Source organism: Balaenoptera musculus, chromosome 2, assembly GCF_009873245.2.
Source record: "Balaenoptera musculus isolate JJ_BM4_2016_0621 chromosome 2, mBalMus1.pri.v3, whole genome shotgun sequence".
NCBI lineage: Eukaryota > Metazoa > Chordata > Mammalia > Artiodactyla > Balaenopteridae > Balaenoptera > Balaenoptera musculus.
The window spans coordinates 3,531,108-3,548,709 of record NC_045786.1 but is presented as its reverse complement, the minus strand read 5'-3'; the positions used below and the strand labels follow the sequence as shown (position 1 = coordinate 3,548,709).

Below are 17,602 nucleotides of genomic sequence, written 5' to 3'. Positions count from 1 at the left end.
CAGTGGTTAAGAATCTGCCTGCCAATTCAGGGGACACGGGTTTGAGCCCTGGTCCGGGAAGATCCCACATGCCACGGAGCAACTAAGCCCGCTACTTAGTACTACTGAAGCCCGTGCACCTAGAGCCCGTGCTCCCCAACAAGAGAAGCCACCGCAATGAGAAGCCTGTGCACCACAACGAAGAGTAGCCCCTGCTCGCCACAACTAGAGAAAGCCCGCGCACAGCAATGAAGACCCAACGCAGCCAAAAAAAAAAAAAGAAATATTTCTATCTTAGCTATGTTTCATATTGAAACATTGCACTACTGTCTAGCTGTGGCAAATATTAAAGGTTGTTCATGCATTTAAAGTGGCTTAAATAATGATTTTTTTTTTAAGTTTCCATGGAGTTAAACTTTCTTTTTTTAACTTTCTTTTTTCATCTCTGTGACCTGTGGGAACAGGAGGCAGTTGACATTACAAAGTGGGTGAGTGAACAGATACACACAGAAACACGTGCCTTCGGTGTTTTTTCTCGACCTTAATTAGGAGATGAACAAATGGTCCATACAATTTCTAATTTTATTGTTTAAGACAGAGGATCCAAGTCGTTAAAACTTAAGGCCCCACTTTAAGAAAAATAAAGCACTCTTGAAAATGTACCTATATTTGATACGATGTATACTAAGCCTCAAACTGAATATAGTGACTGGATCTTAAATTATTATAGTAAAGAACAGATATTTGAACTTAATGAAAATAACTCAATTTTTAAAAAAGTTTACCTGGTACGTGTAATAATTTACCTGATATTCTTATTCTAACCAGGTAAACTTTGATAAAATAGATGAAGCCTGAATGTTTTAATAACAAAGATACTGGAAAATTTTTAAATTAAACATTTTAATTTGTTTGAATAGATAAATCCTTCTCACGGTTTGAATATCAAAAAGTTTAAACATGAATACAGTGAAAAGTCCTACCTATGCCTTCCATCCACAGATTTCTCATACCTCAACAGTTCCTTTGTCTCAGTTTAATGCATATACAAGCCAATACATTATTCTGTTCCATTTTTCTGCTTTTTTCATTGAACAAAAAAATCTTGGAGAGCTTAATATTAAAACATATTAACAGCTACATAGTGTTCAAATGGATGGATATATCATAATTCAACTAGTGTCTTGTTGATGGATATATTTAGGTTGTTCCCAATCATTTGCTACTCTCAGTGAAGGATAAGGAATACCTTATCATTTCTCATGTGTGGAACTACATCTGTGGGCTAGATCCCTAGAAGTGAAACTGGAGGTTCAGAGTAGGCGTGCATTTGTAATTTTGATAGATGCTGCCAAATTCCTGTTTCTCTATATTTTAGCCAAAGTAGTGATGCCAGATATAATTTTATGCTTTTTTTCATTTCATTCAGAAATGCACAGTGAAAAGTGGGTTACCTATTAAAGAATAAGGAAGCAAGACAAGTTTATGTGGCAATTAACAGAGTACATTTTCACTCAAAGATACATTCAACAGAAATTTATTGTGCATCTACCGCACGCCAAGTGCTTTTAGGCTTTTGGACACACGTATCTAAACAAATCAAACTCAAACCTCTGCCTTTGTGGAGCTTACATCTTGGAACTCTAGGCTACTTCTTAAGAAGTGAGTTAAATGTCAATATCCTGAAAATGATCCGTTGCGATCCTGAGCATTGGCGCCAGACATACGCTACCAGTGTGATTTAAAAACTAACTAGAGGCAATGTTGCATACGATTTCATAGCTTTCCATCAGGTCCTTTTAAACAACACACTTGGGCGAGAGCTCGTTTTATCTGACTCCATCTGCTGTGGGTAGTGATCGGCATGCTGTGGGCATTGTGGTAGCATCTGAGATTAGGTTGTGAAATAGGAAGCGGGGTTACAGGCAGATCAGCAAGGATGTGCAAACTGTTTAGTTCTATCTTTAGCTGAAACCAAGGGTGCCCAACTCAGGCTTGGGGCGTAGGGAAGATAAGGTTATCAGCACATTCCCATCAGGGCACAGTTTCCTTATTGTTGTCTGTCCCTGTTTTGGTTCTACAAAGAGATCACAAGGGATTTTATGGAAAACAGTGTCAGAATCATACAGCAGCAATACTGTGTCTGCTGAACAAGGGCGTGGAAAAGGTTACTTGTTAGAAACTGAGGGAGACAGAAAAGACCATTGATGCCAAGGAAAGGGGGTATCGAGTGTATTGGCAGAGATAGTATGGTCTCAGGCTTATGTATCTTTTCTTTCTAAAAGGAGAATATCGTTCAACTTTAGACCCCCATTAGATCCAGATCCAATGGCATCTTCAAGCATGAGGTGAAGAATAGAAAAGAGCCAGTTCCAGAGAGTGGCTCTTGAATCACAGCCTGGCCTTTTTTCTTGTATTATTAAAATTTCATCCCAGCCATAATAGATACGATCAACAACTGGTTACTAATGAATGGTTTCTGCAGTCCTAATACACATCAGTTAGTTTTCTCAGTCGGTGAATCTTAGAGTTTAGAAGGAGACTTCGGACTTGTCAACATGCTCCTTTGACAGCTGAAGCGAGAAGGGTGAAGTGACAATGGCAGAAGCCAGGTCTCTCTCGATTCTCAGGCCAGCACAACTCCCGCCCCCGGATCCCCACGGGAAACCTTTTCACGCCTCTGACTTCCGGAGTCTGTGCTGCCATCCTGCAAGCGCTGCAAGCTGGGGTGACTTCGGGCAATGACACCGTGGCCCCCCCGGGGCCTGCACACTGCAGGCCGGTGGACGGCGGGGCGCGGGGTGAGCGGTCAGGCCGCCCTGGCGCCGCCCGCCCGCCCGCGGAGTGTGCGCTATGGCCCCGCACTCTGCCCGGGTGGTCCTGGCGAAGGACAGCTTCGCAAGGACCGGGTCAGGGATCAGGGCCTCCAGAGTTGCGTTCCGTCCCGCTGAGGTCGCGTGCGGACTTTTCCCGAGCCTCCCCGCGGGATTTCCGGGCGCGGGAACGGCTGACCGACGCCGGCAGCGCTCCCAGCGGGCCGAGGAACGGGGCAGACCCTCCTTCCCTGGGCCCCACTTCCGCCACGCCGCGCTCGGGCCGTCTCCCGTGCGCCCGTCCCACGTTTTCCCCACGAGCGCTTCCTCGGCGTCTCCCACTACGCGTTTACAAGGCGCCGCCGCCCCCTCCGCCGGCAGCTCCGCGCGCCCGCCGCGCCCCTCCCTCCGCCTCCCCTCCCCCTCCCCTCCCCCTCCCGGCTCCGCGCCGCCGGTCCCCCCCGCGCCCGCCGGTCCGTCACGTGGCCGAGCCCCGCCCCCGTCACGTGGCCACGCCCCGCCCCGCCCCCGCGCCGGCGCGCTCCGACGTGCCCTGGAACTCTGTCTCCCGGGGAGGACAGCTTGCGGGGACGCGCCGGCCGCGGCCGCCGCCGAGTGAGCGCCCTTCGGGCTCGCCTGGGTGCCCCGCCGCCGCCGCCGCCGCCGCCGAGCCGGGCCAGGAGGGAGCCGCCCCCCGCGAGGCCGCCGGGCCCTCGGTGAGGGGGGGGGCGGGCCGCGGGCGGAGGGCAGGTCGGGGAGGCGCTGCACAAAGGCGCCCGGGGCCGGGGCTGCGGGGCCGGGGGAGGCGTGTGCGGGCGCGCAGTGGCGCCGGGGTGCGAGAGGTGCGGCCATGGGCGCGGCCGGCGGGGTCGGGGCGCGGGGCGGGCGCGGGGCCGGGGGCCGCTGCCGGCCGGTCGGCTGACGGGGGCGAAGGGGTTTAAATGGCTGGAAGTTGCGGCTCCTCTGCCCCCCGGGTGTCCTGACTTCCTGTGAGAGGGCAGTGATCGCCGCCCCGCCCCGCCCCCAGGAAGGAGGGTGTTGGGTTGTGTGTGCGTGTGCGTGTGCGTGTGTAAAAGGCCGGCGGTTGCCGCCCTCCTTCCTGGCCTCCCGCCGCCGCCGTGCCCGCTCCGCCAGCGCTGCGGGGGCTGCAACCTCCCTCCCCCGGGAGCCGACCGGGGCCTCCCCTCGAGGGCTGTTGACCTCAGCGCTGGGCACGCGGGGCCCTGCAGCCCTCAGAGGTGCCCCGCCCCTGCTCGGTGGGCTCTTGCTCCTTTCCAGCCCTTCTGCGAGGGATCTCCTCCGGGTCCTTAAGTTTAAAGAATGCTGTGCACTGTCCGCGGGGGTGGTGGGTTGTCTTCTAAGCATGACTGCCTTTGACGTATTGCGGCTGAAGGTACCGCAGACCCTTTGAGACGAAAAGGCCACAGGGTCATCAGCCCTGAGAAGGGCACGGCCTCCTGGTGTTCTCGAGGCGTGTGATGTTTTCCTTCTGACTGCACGCAGTTTTCAATGCACTTGCGAAGGCGAAAACAAAAATGTTCAGAGCGTGGCTTTATGAAAGTTCTGATGTCTTTCCAAGTAGAGTGTGTGTTGTCGGTAGAGCCTGTAAACACTCGTGTTGCCTTATGGTTAATCATGACGCGAGGAGGTAGACTTTATTGAGCAATTACGCACATGCTCCTAAGGGGAGGTGACGTAGAGAGGAACGAGCTTTTAATGAGGAGTCGCTCGGGTTCAGATTCTGCCCCCCGCGTCTAAAGGCGAGACCTTGGAAGACTCTTCAGTGTTACAGTGAAAGGTGGTTAAAACAAGTGTCCAGCTCCTAGCCACGCCTCTTTCCCGCTTAAACGCTGGGAAACGGAGGCCTGCAGGTGTATGTTGGTCCATATCCAGTGTTCTTTCCTGATCCGCAGGAGGGTGCGTTACAGGATGGGGCATCTTTGTCTATCTTTTGGTCCCAGTAGACAGTCTGGCTGCTGGTTCCAGTATTTTCTCTTTCTTTTTCTCTCTGTTTTAAAAATGCCTTGGAAATGTTTCACAGCAGGTATTTGGGAGCCCAGAGTAGTGAGCCGGGCTCTGAAGACTTGACCCTGAGTGGGGCACCCCGAAGAGCCAGAGAAGCTGGGCATGTAGGTGTGACCCGTGGTTGCAGGTAGTAGCTCTGCTGCTCTGGGGGGGCTCTCTCTCTGGGGAAAAATGAGTTAAATACAGTCTAATGTACCAGATTACGTGTGCATGCCCCAGTACTGGCTGATAGGTTTCTATTTATACTTGATCAACGACAGACGTTGGAGAAGATTGCTAACTCATTGATTCTTTTTTAAAATTAATTAATTAATTAAGTTTTGGCTGCGTTGGGTCTTCATTGCTGCACGTGGGCTTTCTCTAGTTGCGGCGAGCGGGGACTACTCTTCGTTGCGGTGCGCGGGCTTCTCATTGTGGTGGCTTCTCTTGCTGTGGAGCTCGGGCTTTAGGCGCTCGGGCTTCAGTAGTTGCAGCACGCAGGCTCAGTAGTTGTGGCTCGCGAGCTCTAGAACGCAGGCTCAGTAGTTGTGCCGCATGGGCTTAGTTGCTCTGCGGCATGTGGGCTCTTCCCAGACCAGGGCTCGAACCGGTGTCCCCTGCATTGGCAGGCGGATTCTTAACCCCTGCACCACCAGGGAAGTCCCTCATTGATTCTTAATATGATGCCCTTTATAGAATAGTTGTCCATATATAGTCAATATTTTATATACCTTTAGATTTTTCCAATTACTGCACTAGTTGTTGTGAGGCACAAGTGAAAATATGTAAACACTGCAGAAAAACAGCGTATTATTTGTAGTCAGTCATTTGGCTTTTCTTTCATTAATTAGAAAGTATCTGCTGAGTGGTTTTTTTAATAGGTTGACAGAAAATGGGTTTTACGAATGTAAGTTCTTTAAGTAATGCAGTTGACATTTCTGAGCACAAAAGGATAATAAACAGTTTAAATTAATTCAAACAGTGAATGTGGTGATGTGTAAAATTACTAAGTGGTAGTACTGATTTTTGTTTATCTGAGAAAATTGGTACTAGGAAAAAGCAGCTAAAGGTAAATCTGCCTAAAATGGGCATTCCAGTTTTATAATAGTGGGAGAGAAAAGTGAAATTAAACGTTTATTTTATCTTATACTTAACAGTTTTAGTCGTAATTGCAAATACGCGCTGCTTTGTAGAATGAATCAGATGTGAGGGCAGGATGGTACCACACAGCATCATTGTGCTTCAAATCATGCTTTTCAAGTCATTCTCTTTTGAGGAACCCATTGGGCCACTATCTTCGTGTTTTCTTCAATTGTTGACTGTTCTAATTGTGCCACATCCTCATCTGTGGATGGCTTTGCAGTGATTCAGCCATTTTCTTATTTTATTGACTCAATATTTTGCAGTTTCAGTTTGCAGTTGAGCGGCTTTTCATTTGAACTGAACTGCCGGACACTGATGTCTCTAAGCGCCCTTCCCCTGTTGACAATCTAGTCCTTCTCAGATTTCTCTGTGCACGGGAATTACCTGAACTTCTCACGAGCCCCAGGTGATACCGATGCTGCCCGGACTTCAGACTGCTGCTGTCCAATAGAAATGTAATGCCAGCCACCTGTGTAATTCTCAAGTTTTTAGTACTCACAAGATAGGTAGAGTTAAAAAGAAACCATGAAATAAATTTCATTATCATTTTTGTCTACAAGACGTCTTCAAAATCCCGTATGTATTTGACACTTGCAGCACGTCTCAGTTTCGATTAGCCATACTTCACGTGCTCAGTAACCACGTTTGCCTGCTGTGTTGAACGGCACGGTTCTGGAGTCTAGAATCCAGATCAGTGCTGTTCGAAGTGTGTGTGCAGATTGGCCCTATCAGCAACCCTTGGGAACTTGTTAGAAATGTACATTTTAGGCCCCCCCCCCCGCAAACCTACTCTCATTAGAATATCTGGAGTTTCAGTAACTTGCAGCATATGACTACAAAATGTGTATGTGATGTTTTGGATGGGATCCCAGAACAGAAAAAGTTCATTAGGGAAAAACTAAGGAATATGGACATTATTAGGTATCAGTATTTGTTCATTGAATATGACGAATGTACCATACTAATGTAAGATGTTTGTAGTAGGGGAAACGGTGTACAGGGTATATGGGAACTCTGTACTATCTTTGCAGTAATTCTGTAAACCTAAAGCTCATCTAAATGTTTTTTTTTTAAAGAAGCTCTCCAGGTGATGCCATCTTTCACTAAAAGTGAGAAGCAGTGATCTAGATCGCTAATGTGACCTGCCTGCAGTTTGGGTGGGCAGGACAGAGGCTGCTGTTAGGTCTCGTAGGGTAATAATGGTATTTTTTTTTTTTTGGGGGGGCCACGCCTCATGGCTTCGGGGATCCTAGTTCCCTGATCAGGGATCGAACCTAGGCCCCCCGCAGTGAAAGCTCAGAGTCCTAACCACCGGACCTCCAGGGAATTCCCAATAATAGTATTTTTGTAATAAGAGCTAAAACTTACAAAACACTTAGCATGTGCTAGGGATTATACCAAGTACTTTACACATATTTACTCATTTAACTCTCCCAATATATGATATGTACCATTAGTTAGCTCCTTTTTTACAAATGGAAAAAATACTGAGGCTCAGAGAGGTTAGGTGACTTGTCTTAGGTCACACAGCTAGCAAGAGGCAGAAACAGGGACGTTTGAGGAGGGACTAATTTAAAAGCACTCAGTTCATTTGTGAGTGTTTTCCCTCTCTACAAGTTTTGCTTCTCTGAGTAAGCATTGATTAATGTGGATGTTCTGTATCATGCCTTGTAGTTTACAAAGTACTGTGTTCTCTTTCCATTTTCACAAGGATCTTTTGAGGTTTGTGTTGTCCCTTTTGTTTTACAGATAGTTCAGGTGCTGAGGGCCTGAGAGCTAATACATGGCAAATCCTGATTTAAATTTCAGTCCTCCGACCCTGAGTTCTCTGGTCCTTTACCACAGGAGAATTCAGAATACATTTAGAAGTTAGAGTGATATCTTTAAAGGTAGTTGAAAATTACCTGTATTTTGCTGTATATTACTGGTTTGTTTAAAAAAAAAATCAGTTTTGAGTTAAAATATACATACAGTAAAATAAAACACTCAACAATAAAATGGGGTGAACTGCGGTTACATACAAAGACATGAATGAATCTCAGAAGCAATGTTCTAGGTGAAACAAGCCAGACATGAAAGGCTACATACTGTATGTAGATATGCTTTTGTCTCCATTTGGCTTCCTTGAGTAAGCTGTGATTAGTGTGATGCTTTTTATCACGCTTTATAATTTACTAAGTACTTTTTCATGTTTTCTCTACCCATTTTCACAGGGATCTTCTGAAGCTTGTATTGTTTCCTGTTTTACAGATGAGTGTATCACAGTTAGTTTAGGCGTTCACCAGTTGCTAGGCCTCCGGGTCATTTCCAATTTCTGGCTGTTATGAATAAAGCTGTTATGGATGTTCATGTAAGGCCTTTTCAAGGATTTATGGTTTCATTTTTCTTGGGTAAATACCTAGAAGAGGAATTGTGAGATCATATGTTAAATGTATGTTTAACTTTATAAGAAATTGCCCAAATGCTTTCCAGAGTAGCTGCACCACTCTGCATTACCACCAGCAGTGAATGAGAATTCCAGTTGCTGGTATCCTTACGCTACAAAATATCCTTTGTATGTATGTAAAGCCATTCTAAATATATATAAAGTTGCTCTGCGGCATGTGGGATCTTCCCCGACCAGGGCTCGAACTCGTGTCCCCTGCATAAAGCCATTGCATTACAAGGGTTTTGTCTTAACAGCTTTATTGAGGTATAATTGCTGTAAAATAAACTGGACCTATTTTAAGTGCGTAGTTTGATGAGTTTGGACATATGAATAGCTATGCCTCTAAAATCATCACCATTATCAGGATAGCAAACATATTCATCACTCACCTCCCAATTTCTTTGAGCCCAAAGGTAATTTGTTGCCCTTGTTCCCTGGTAACTATTGATCTGCTTTCTGTCACTATGTATTACTTTGCATTTTCTCGAATTTTATGTAGTTGGAATCATACAGTATGCACTCTTTCTTGTCTGGATTTTTTTCACTCAGCAAAATTTTTTTTTTAACATCTTTATTGGAGTATAATTGCTTTACAATGGTGTGTTAGTTTCTGCTTTATAACAAAGTGAATCAGCTATACATATACATATATCCCTATATCTCCTCCCTCTTGCGTCTCCCTCCCACCCTCCCTATTGCACCCCTCTAGGTGGTCACAGAGCACCGAGCTGATCTCCCTGTGCTATGCGGCTGCTTCCCACTAGCTATCTATTTTACATTTGGTAGTGTATATATGTCCATGCCACTCTCTCACTTCGTCCCAGCTTACCCTTCCCCCTCCCCATGTCAAGTCCATCTTCTACATCTGCGTCTCTACTCCTGTCCTGCCCCTAGATTCTTCATAACCATTTTTTTCCTTTTTTTTAGATTCCATATGTATGTGTTAGCATACGGTATTTGTTTTTCTCTTTCTGACTTACTTCCACTCAGCAAAATTATTTTGAGATTCATCCAGTTTGTTGTGTATATCAGTAGTTCTTTTTATTGCTGAGTGATATCCTATTGTGTGGATATTACACAATTAGTTTATCCGGTCGCCTGTTCGTGGACATTGGGTTGTTTCCAATTAGGGACTATTACAAATAAAGCCACTGTGAACATTCACATACAGGTCTTTGTGGGGACATGTGTTTTCATTTTCTTTGGTGACTACCTAGGAGTAGAATCCCTGGGTCATATGGTAGATGTATATTTCAAGCTTTTAAGAATCTGCCCAACTTTTCCCAAAGTGGTTGTACCATTTTAAATCCCCACCAGCAGTATTTGAGAGTTCTGGTTGCTCCACATTCTCAGAAATACTGGTATCGTCAGTCTTTTAATTTTAGTCATTCTAGTGACGTGTGGTGTTATTTCTTTGTGTTTTTAATTTGCATTTCCCTAACAACTAAAGATGTTGAGCATCTTTTCATGGGCTTATTTACCATCTATAGATCTTCCTTGGATATGAACACTTGTCCGTTCCTATCTTTTTGCCCTTTTTAATTGGGTCATTTGTCTTCTTAATGGCTTGTACAGTTATTATATATTCTAGATATGAGTTCTTTGTTGGACATAAGTTTGTGTCTGAGACATTTGTGTGTTTTCATGAGAGATATTGGTCTGTAGTTTTTCTTTTTTATAACGTCTTTGTCTGGTTTTGGTTTGAGAATAATGCTGACTTCATAGAATGAGTTGGGATGTTTTCCCTCCGTTTCAATTTCCTTTAAGAGGTTTGTAGAATTGGTATTATCTTCCTTACATTTTGTAAAATTCACCAGTGGAGCCATCTTGGCCAGCAGTTTTCTTTGTGGGAAGATTTTTAAAGACGGATTCAATTTATTTAATAAATATAGGACTATTTAGGTTATCTGTTTCTTCTTAAGCAAGCTTTGGTAATTTGCCAAAGGAGTTTATCTGGTTCACTAAGTTGTTGAAGTTATCAGCATAAAGCTGTTCATAATGGTCTCTTACCTTCCTTTCAGTGTCTTTAGGATATGTAGTTATATCTCCTGTCTCATTCCCGATACTGGTAATTTGTGTTTCTTCTCTTTCGTTCTTGATCACTTTGGCGAGAGGATTGTCAGTGTTACTGATCCTTTTGAAGAACCACCTTCTGGTTTCATTGATTCCCTCTAACATTTTCTGTCTTCTCTTTTACAGCTTTCTGCTCTGACCTTTATCATGTCCTTTCTTCTGCTTGCTTTGGGTTTAATTTGCTCTTTATCTAGTTTCTTACAATGCAAGTTTACATCACTGATTTGAGACCTTTTTCTTTTCTAATTATGGGCATTTAGTATATAAATTTTCTCTAAGCACTACTATAGCTGCATCCCACAAATTTTGAGCTGTCACCTTTTCGTTTTCATCTGGTTCAAATTTCCTGTTTGATTTCTTCTTTGACCTCTGAGGTATTTAGAAGTATGTTGTTTAAATTCCAACAACAAATTTGTGGGTTTTAAGATATCTTTTTATTAATTTATAATGTAATTCAATTGTCAGAGAACATTCTTCATATTATTTCAGTCTTTTTAGATTTATTGAGATTTGTTTCATGGCCCAGAATATAATCAACAAAAAATGTATGCTTAGGGACTTCCCTGGTGGTCTGGTGGTTAAGACTCCATGCTCCCAATGCAGGGAGCATGGGTTCGATCCCTGGCCCGGGAATGAAGATCCCACATGCCACACGGCGTGGCCAAAAAAAAGAAAACAAAAAAGAGAGAGAAAGAGAGAAAATGTATGTTTATAAGAAACTACTGAACTGCCTGCCTGTACCATTTAGCGTTCCCACTAGCACTGAATGTGTGTCCAGTTGTTGGTATCCTGGTCAGCACTTGATATTGTCTTTGTTTTTTAAAAATAACTTTATTATAGTTGGTGGGTAGTGATATCTTGTTTTGGTTTTAGTTTGCATTATAGGATATTTAACGGTTTGTAAAATAATTTAAATGGAATAAAACTTAATAATCATGGAATTTTGTGGGTTTTTTTTTTTTTCCCCCAGTAGAGGACAGAAACCTCTAGGGGATTGGTAGCAGTAATAGTTCATCATTGTCTGTGTGCCACAGAAGTGCTACTTTTCAGTTTCCTAAAAGGTTGAATGTTTATTTGCCTTTTAATATTTACTTTGAAAGAGGATTTGTAAAAGCTCTATGAGGATTTTAGTGATTTTTATGGTTTTGGGATAGACAGGTATAAGGTGATTTAAACTGCATTCTCCATTTTACATTTCCACCAGCAATGCGTAAGAATTCCAGTGTCTCCACATTCTCACCAACACTTGTTATTTCTGTTGTTATTTTTACAGTAGCCACCCTAATGGGTATGGAGTGGTGTATCATTGTGTTTTTTTGTTTTGTTTTTATAGATTTATTTATTTTATTTTTGGCTGCTTTGGGTCTTCGTTGCTGCGTGCGGGCTTTCTCTAGTTGCGGTGAGTGGGGGCTACTCTTCGTTGCGGTGCGCGGGCTTCTCATTGCGGTGGCTTCTCTTGTTGTGGAGCACAGGCTCTAGGTGTGCGGGCTTCAGTAGTTGTGGCACGTGGGCTCTAGAGCACAGGCTCAGTAGTTGTGGCGCATGGACTTAGTTGCTCCGAGGCATGTGGGATCTTCCTGGACGAGGGCTCGAACCTGTGTCCCCTGCATTGGCAGGCGGATTCTTTTTTTTAAATTTATTTTATTTATTTATTTTTGGCTATGTTGGGTCTTCGTTGTGGTGCACGGGCTTCTCATGTTGCGGAGCACGGGCTCTAGGCGCGCGGGCTCAGTAGTTGTGGCACGGAGGCTCAGTAGTTGTGGCTCATGGGCTCTAGAGCACAGGCTCGGTAGTTGTGGCACACGGGCTTAGTTGCTCCGCGGCATGTGGGATCTTCCTGGACTAGGGCTCGAACCCGTGTCCCCTGCACTGGCAGGCGGATTCTTAACCCCTGGGCCACCAGGGAAGTCCCTGGCAGGCGGATGCTTAACCACTGCGCCACCAGGGAAGGCCCTATCATTGTGGTTTTGATTTATATTTGATTTGCTTATTGGCCATTTGTGTATCTTCCTTGGAAAAATGTCTATTCAAGTCCTTTGCCTACCTGACTGTCCTTATCACAATTTAATTTGAAGTAGATTGGCATAATTTAAGCATTATAATGAGTACTTTTTTCTTTTTTTAAGTAAGTTGCTGATGTCTGACTAGAACTTTGCAGTGACCAGACCATAATAATCACTGTACTTGTAGCTGTATTTGTCTTTGTTTTGTGGACTATATCTTTTTTTAAAGCATGGGATTAGGTAAACATTTGAAAGTGGTTGAATGTAAATAGTCATCTCCGAGATTGAGAGGGTAGTGTGTATAGTTTTAGAGGAATATCTGAATGGGTTGGGGTGGTGGTTAATGCGTGGGTAGCCAGTGGAGTTGTGAAGTGAATGGAGTTTCTCTTCTAAAGTGAATTGTTAGAGGATTGGAAATCCTATTAAACTTCTTAAAGACCAAGATTATGATTTTCTCCTTAATACGTAACAACTTGTATAATGATGTGGACTGAGAGCCTGGGCATGGGGTTGTTACAACAAGCAGGATGGGCGAGATGCCACAGGGGCAAGAGGAAAATTATGTGAACTGTAAATGTGTTAATTTCTTTCTTCTGGGTTTTTTTTTTAGCTGATTATTTTATTTTAGTTATTTTTTTGGCTGGGCCACACGGCTTGCGGGATCTCAGTTCCCTGACCAGGGACTGAACCCAGGCCACGGCAGTGAAAGCTGGCAATCCGAACCACTAGACCACCAGGGAAATCCCTTAGCTGATTATTTTAGAAAGTTCTTAGTGAGAAATTAAAGTATGGGACTCAGGTGATGAGGATATAGGAGGAAGAATCCATTGACTCGAGTGCATGTAGCAGGGAGTAAAGAGCTGAAGAATGTAGAGGCTGAATGATGATCATAGAAGGCTGGTTTTAAAGGTTAATGTGGAGCTATTGTTGGTATAGGTAGCTTTTGATGACACAGAATGTGAAGGAAAGGGAAGTTTAACCTATTGGTTCAAGAAGAAGTTCTTGTTGTTCCTCAGACTTTTTACTGATTATGCGTTTTTTACCTTTAGGCTATCTTCTTGGTATCCTGCATCATCACATTAAAACTCTTAGTGTGTGCAAATGAATCTGAGGGGTTTAAAAGCCAGTTTAATAGTCTTTGGTCTGAAGGGCTTGATCAGGGCTGTTTTCCTAAAGTACTGAATTTGTGAAATTTTTTGGAATACAGTACGCTCCTCACTTTCTGCCCAGTGTCAGTTGGGTCAGTAGTTACATTTCCATGTATAAGAAGAGATCATTTTAGAATGATTTTGAAGCTGTAACAACCGGTGATAATGGAGAACTCCTAATACCTCTTAAATAATTGTAATTTGTATTTTGATGAGAAAAGCAGTGTGTAAAAGTAAAGAACTAAAGACATGTAATTTTGTTTAACTTATTTAAAGGTGGGACAGCATAATGTAAGATATGTTAATAGGAATATCAAATATGCATGATACCACTTTTAATTTGAGTTACGGTTTAAGGAGACAGTTGTCTAATGATAGGAAGCGTTTGAATCAAGTACGTAAACACCAGGTGGGGAGAATGTGTCACTGCAGGCTCCAGGCTCACCTTGTATATTCCCTGCCCCAGTCCCTGAATCAGTCATTTCTCCAAAGAGCCTCGGTTCCTTTGTTTGGAGAATGGTATTAGAAGCCACGTCTCGGTGCTCGCTGTGCTTGTTGCTGCCGGGGTGTCATTTGTACTGACAGCAAGGGTCTGTGTATGGTGTACTAAGCAGTGTATAGACATATACCTGTAATACTTCTTCTTTTTTTTTTTTAATATTTATTTATTTATTTATGGCTGTGTTGGGTCTTCGTTTCTGTGCGGGGGCTCTCTCTAGTTGTGGCGAGTGGGGGCCACTCTTCATCGCGGTGCGCGGGCCTCTCACTGTCGCGGCCTCTCTTGTTGCGGAGCACAGGCTCCAGACGCGCAGGCTCAGTAATTGTGGCTCACGGGCCCAGCTGCTCCGCGGCATGTGGGATCCTCCCAGACCAGGGCTCGAACCCGTGTCCCCTGCACTGGCAGGCAGATTCTCAACCACTGCGCCACCAGGGAAGCCCTGTAATACTTCTTTATGTAATCATCTGTATCTGTGGTAAGCTAAAAGTGAGTTCATATTTCTGTCTCCAAGTCTAGTGTGTTATCCCAGGACCATTCTAGCCTTCTCCCTTTGTATGTCTATAAATTCATGTTCCAACATTGGGAAACTTGGTGCCCACATCTGCATTCTGTGTACTTAATTCTTCAAGTCCAGTGTGTGTACATGTAGCAGTATCAGGATTTTTAATTCATACCCCCATGGGAAATGTTTTTTATGTGTTAGAACACAGTACTTATGTGCAGTTCCTTTATCTGTGTTCTTATAAACCTCACTTATTTCCAGAATGAGTGAGGTCAGCCTCTCCCTCCATCCCCTCTCCATTCAGTGAGGTCGTTCCATGTATGTGTAATACCGTTAGACTATCTTGTCACATCTGCTTTCCATCCTGGGATTCCCCCGACCTCCTAAATGATTGTTTAGAATTTGCAATCATTGAAGTTCATGCTTGTGTTGTAAAGATTAATGGGTTTTGACAAGGGCATAATGTCATGTGTCCACCATCGCAGTATCATACAAAATAGTTTATTGACCTAAAAGAATCCTCTGTGCTTCATCTATGGAATCCCCCCCACTTCGTCCTAACCCCAGCAATCACTGTCTCTATGGTTTTGACTTTTCCAGAATGTCATATAATATAATCATTCCATATGTGGCTTTTTCAGGCTATGTTTTTTTCTTTCACTTAGCAAAATATATCTAAGATTCATTTCTGTCTTTTCGTAGCTCAATAGCTCTTTTCTTTTTATCACTGAATAGTATTGTAAGTCTGGCTGTCTCACAGTTTATCCTTTCTCCTATTGAAGGACATCTTGGTTGCTTCCAGTTTTGTGCAGTTATTAAGCTGCTCTGAACATTTGCATGCAGGACTTTTTGTGGAAATAAGATTTCAACTCATTTGGGTAAATACCTAGGAGTGTGATTGCTAGATTGTATGGTTAACACAGCATTTAGCTTTGTATCAATAGAAACTGTTAAACTGTCTTCCAAACTGGCTGAACCATTTTGCATCCCCATCAGCAGTGAATGAAAGTTCCTGTTGCTGTATACCCTCATCAGCATTTGGTGGTGGCAGTTTTTTTGGATTTTAGCCATTCTAATAGTTGTACAGTGGTATCTCATTGTTTTAATTTGCAATTCCCTAATGACATAATGTTGAGCATTTTTTCATGTGCTTATTTGTCACCTGCATATATTCTTTCATGATGTCTCTTTTCAGATCATTTTCCATTAAAGAATTTGGTTGTTTTGAGTTTTAAGAGTTCCTTCTGTATTTTGGATAAAAGTCTTTCATCAGATAAGTATTTTACAAATATTTTCTCCTTGTTTGTGGTTTGTGTTTTCATTCTCTCAGCACTACCTTTCACAGAGCAGAAGTTTTTAATTTTTTTTTTTTTTTTTTTTTTTATAAATTTATTTATTTATTTTTGGTTGTGTTGGGTCTTCGTTTCTGTGCGAGGGCTTTCTCTAGTTGCGGCGAGCGGGGGCCACTCTTCATCGCGGTGCGCGGGCCTCTCACCATCGCGGCCTCTCCTGTTGCGGAGCACAGGCTCCAGACACGCAGGCTCAGTAGTTGTGGCTCACGGGCCCAGTTGCTCCGCGGCATGTGGGATCTTCCCAGACCAGGGCTTGAACCCGTGTCCCCTGCATTGGCAGGCGGATTCTCAACCACTGCACCACCAGGGAAGCCCGAAGTTTTTAATTTTAATAAAGTCCTATTTAAGAGGTTTTTCTTTCATGGATTATGCATTTAGTGGTATATCTAAAGACTCACATTGTCAAACCCAAGGTCATATTTCTTCCTTTTTAAATTGGAATATTTTCTTCACTCTTGTAACAATGCAAGAAAAATTTCTTACGTCCACCTCATTTCTTTCTTTGTTTCTTAAAAAAATTAATTAATTAATTAATTAATTTTTGGCTGTGTTGGATCTTCGTTGCTGCGTGCGGGCTTTCTCTAGTTGCGGTGAGCAGGGACTACTCTTCATTGCAGTGCGTGGGCTTCTCATTGCGGTGGCTTCTCTTGTTGCAAAGCATGGGCTCTAGAGTGCAGGTCAGTAGTTGTGGCACGTGGGCTCAGTAGTTGTGGCTCGCGGGTTCTAGAGTGCAGGCTCAGTAGTTGTGGCGCACAGGCTTAGTTCCTCTGTGGCATGTGGCATCTTCCTGGGCCAGGGATCAAACCTGTGTCCCCTGCATTAGCAGGCAGATTCTTAACCACTGCGCCACCAGGGAAGTCCCTACCTCATTTCTAAGAAAGACTTGATGGCACAAATCTTTCTGAAATACCCCATGCAAATATCATTTTTATTAAAATATGCTTGCTCTCCCAAGTACTTCTTTTGTTGTTTCCTCATTTTTGTTTCATATTTCAATCTGGTTTTGAATTTCCTTTACCAGTTTATGCTTGGCTGAGTTTTCTGCTGCTTTCCACTTACCTGATTATTTCCTGTATCCTTTCTGCTGTTCCTATTTTTGCTATTTCTTTATGACCAGAATAGTTTATAATAGCAATGAGTATATTTTGCTTCTCTTCTTTAGGCCTAAAGATATGTCGTATATTCTATACGTTTGTATTCTTAGAAAACAGGGATCATGCATTAAGAAAAAAACCTTAGGTGCCCTATCATGGCCTATGATTTCTTGTTAAGTATACAATCTACAAAATTATTTGGTGGAATAATTTCTTATTGTGGAACTTATACTGGAGTTGTTTTTAACTTTTTTGTTGTGCTCATTAAGTTTAATTGATTTCTTTAGTAGAGGGTTGTTTAAGGAGTGTTAATTTTAAACAAGTACTTTTAAAGCTACTGGAGGACTTGGTGTCAAGAATCGGTGCTTAAATTGTGGTATTTTTAAGTGGGTTAATACGTGTGTGAGGCTATATTAGCATTTTGTTGTTCATGGTGTTAGAATTGCTAAATATGTTGTACATGTATGTATCAGACTTAAATTGTAAGGTCATTAATTATGGATACATTTATCCCAGTCCTCTTAAGACTTTGTTGACTTGTGTACTTTTTGATGTACCTGGTAA

The 17,602-nt window shown here is 43.3% G+C and overlaps 1 protein-coding gene across 10 annotated transcripts in view; it reads left to right on the top strand.

The window, feature by feature from the left end:
* Positions 1-3,359: 3,359 nt before the first annotated feature.
* The window catches only part of ARHGAP12 (Rho GTPase activating protein 12), a 112,263-nt gene continuing 98,020 nt past the window's right edge, over positions 3,360-17,602 (top strand). For 4 of the 10 annotated variants that reach the window (XM_036842322.1, XM_036842330.1, XM_036842326.1 and 1 more), the window contains exon 1: positions 3,361-3,508. The gene's annotated coding sequence lies outside the window, so the exon portion shown is untranslated. Of the gene's footprint in view, positions 3,509-17,602 lie in introns of all 10 variants that reach the window. The other 6 variants (XM_036842323.1, XM_036842321.1, XM_036842328.1 and 3 more) reach the window with 3 other exon arrangements.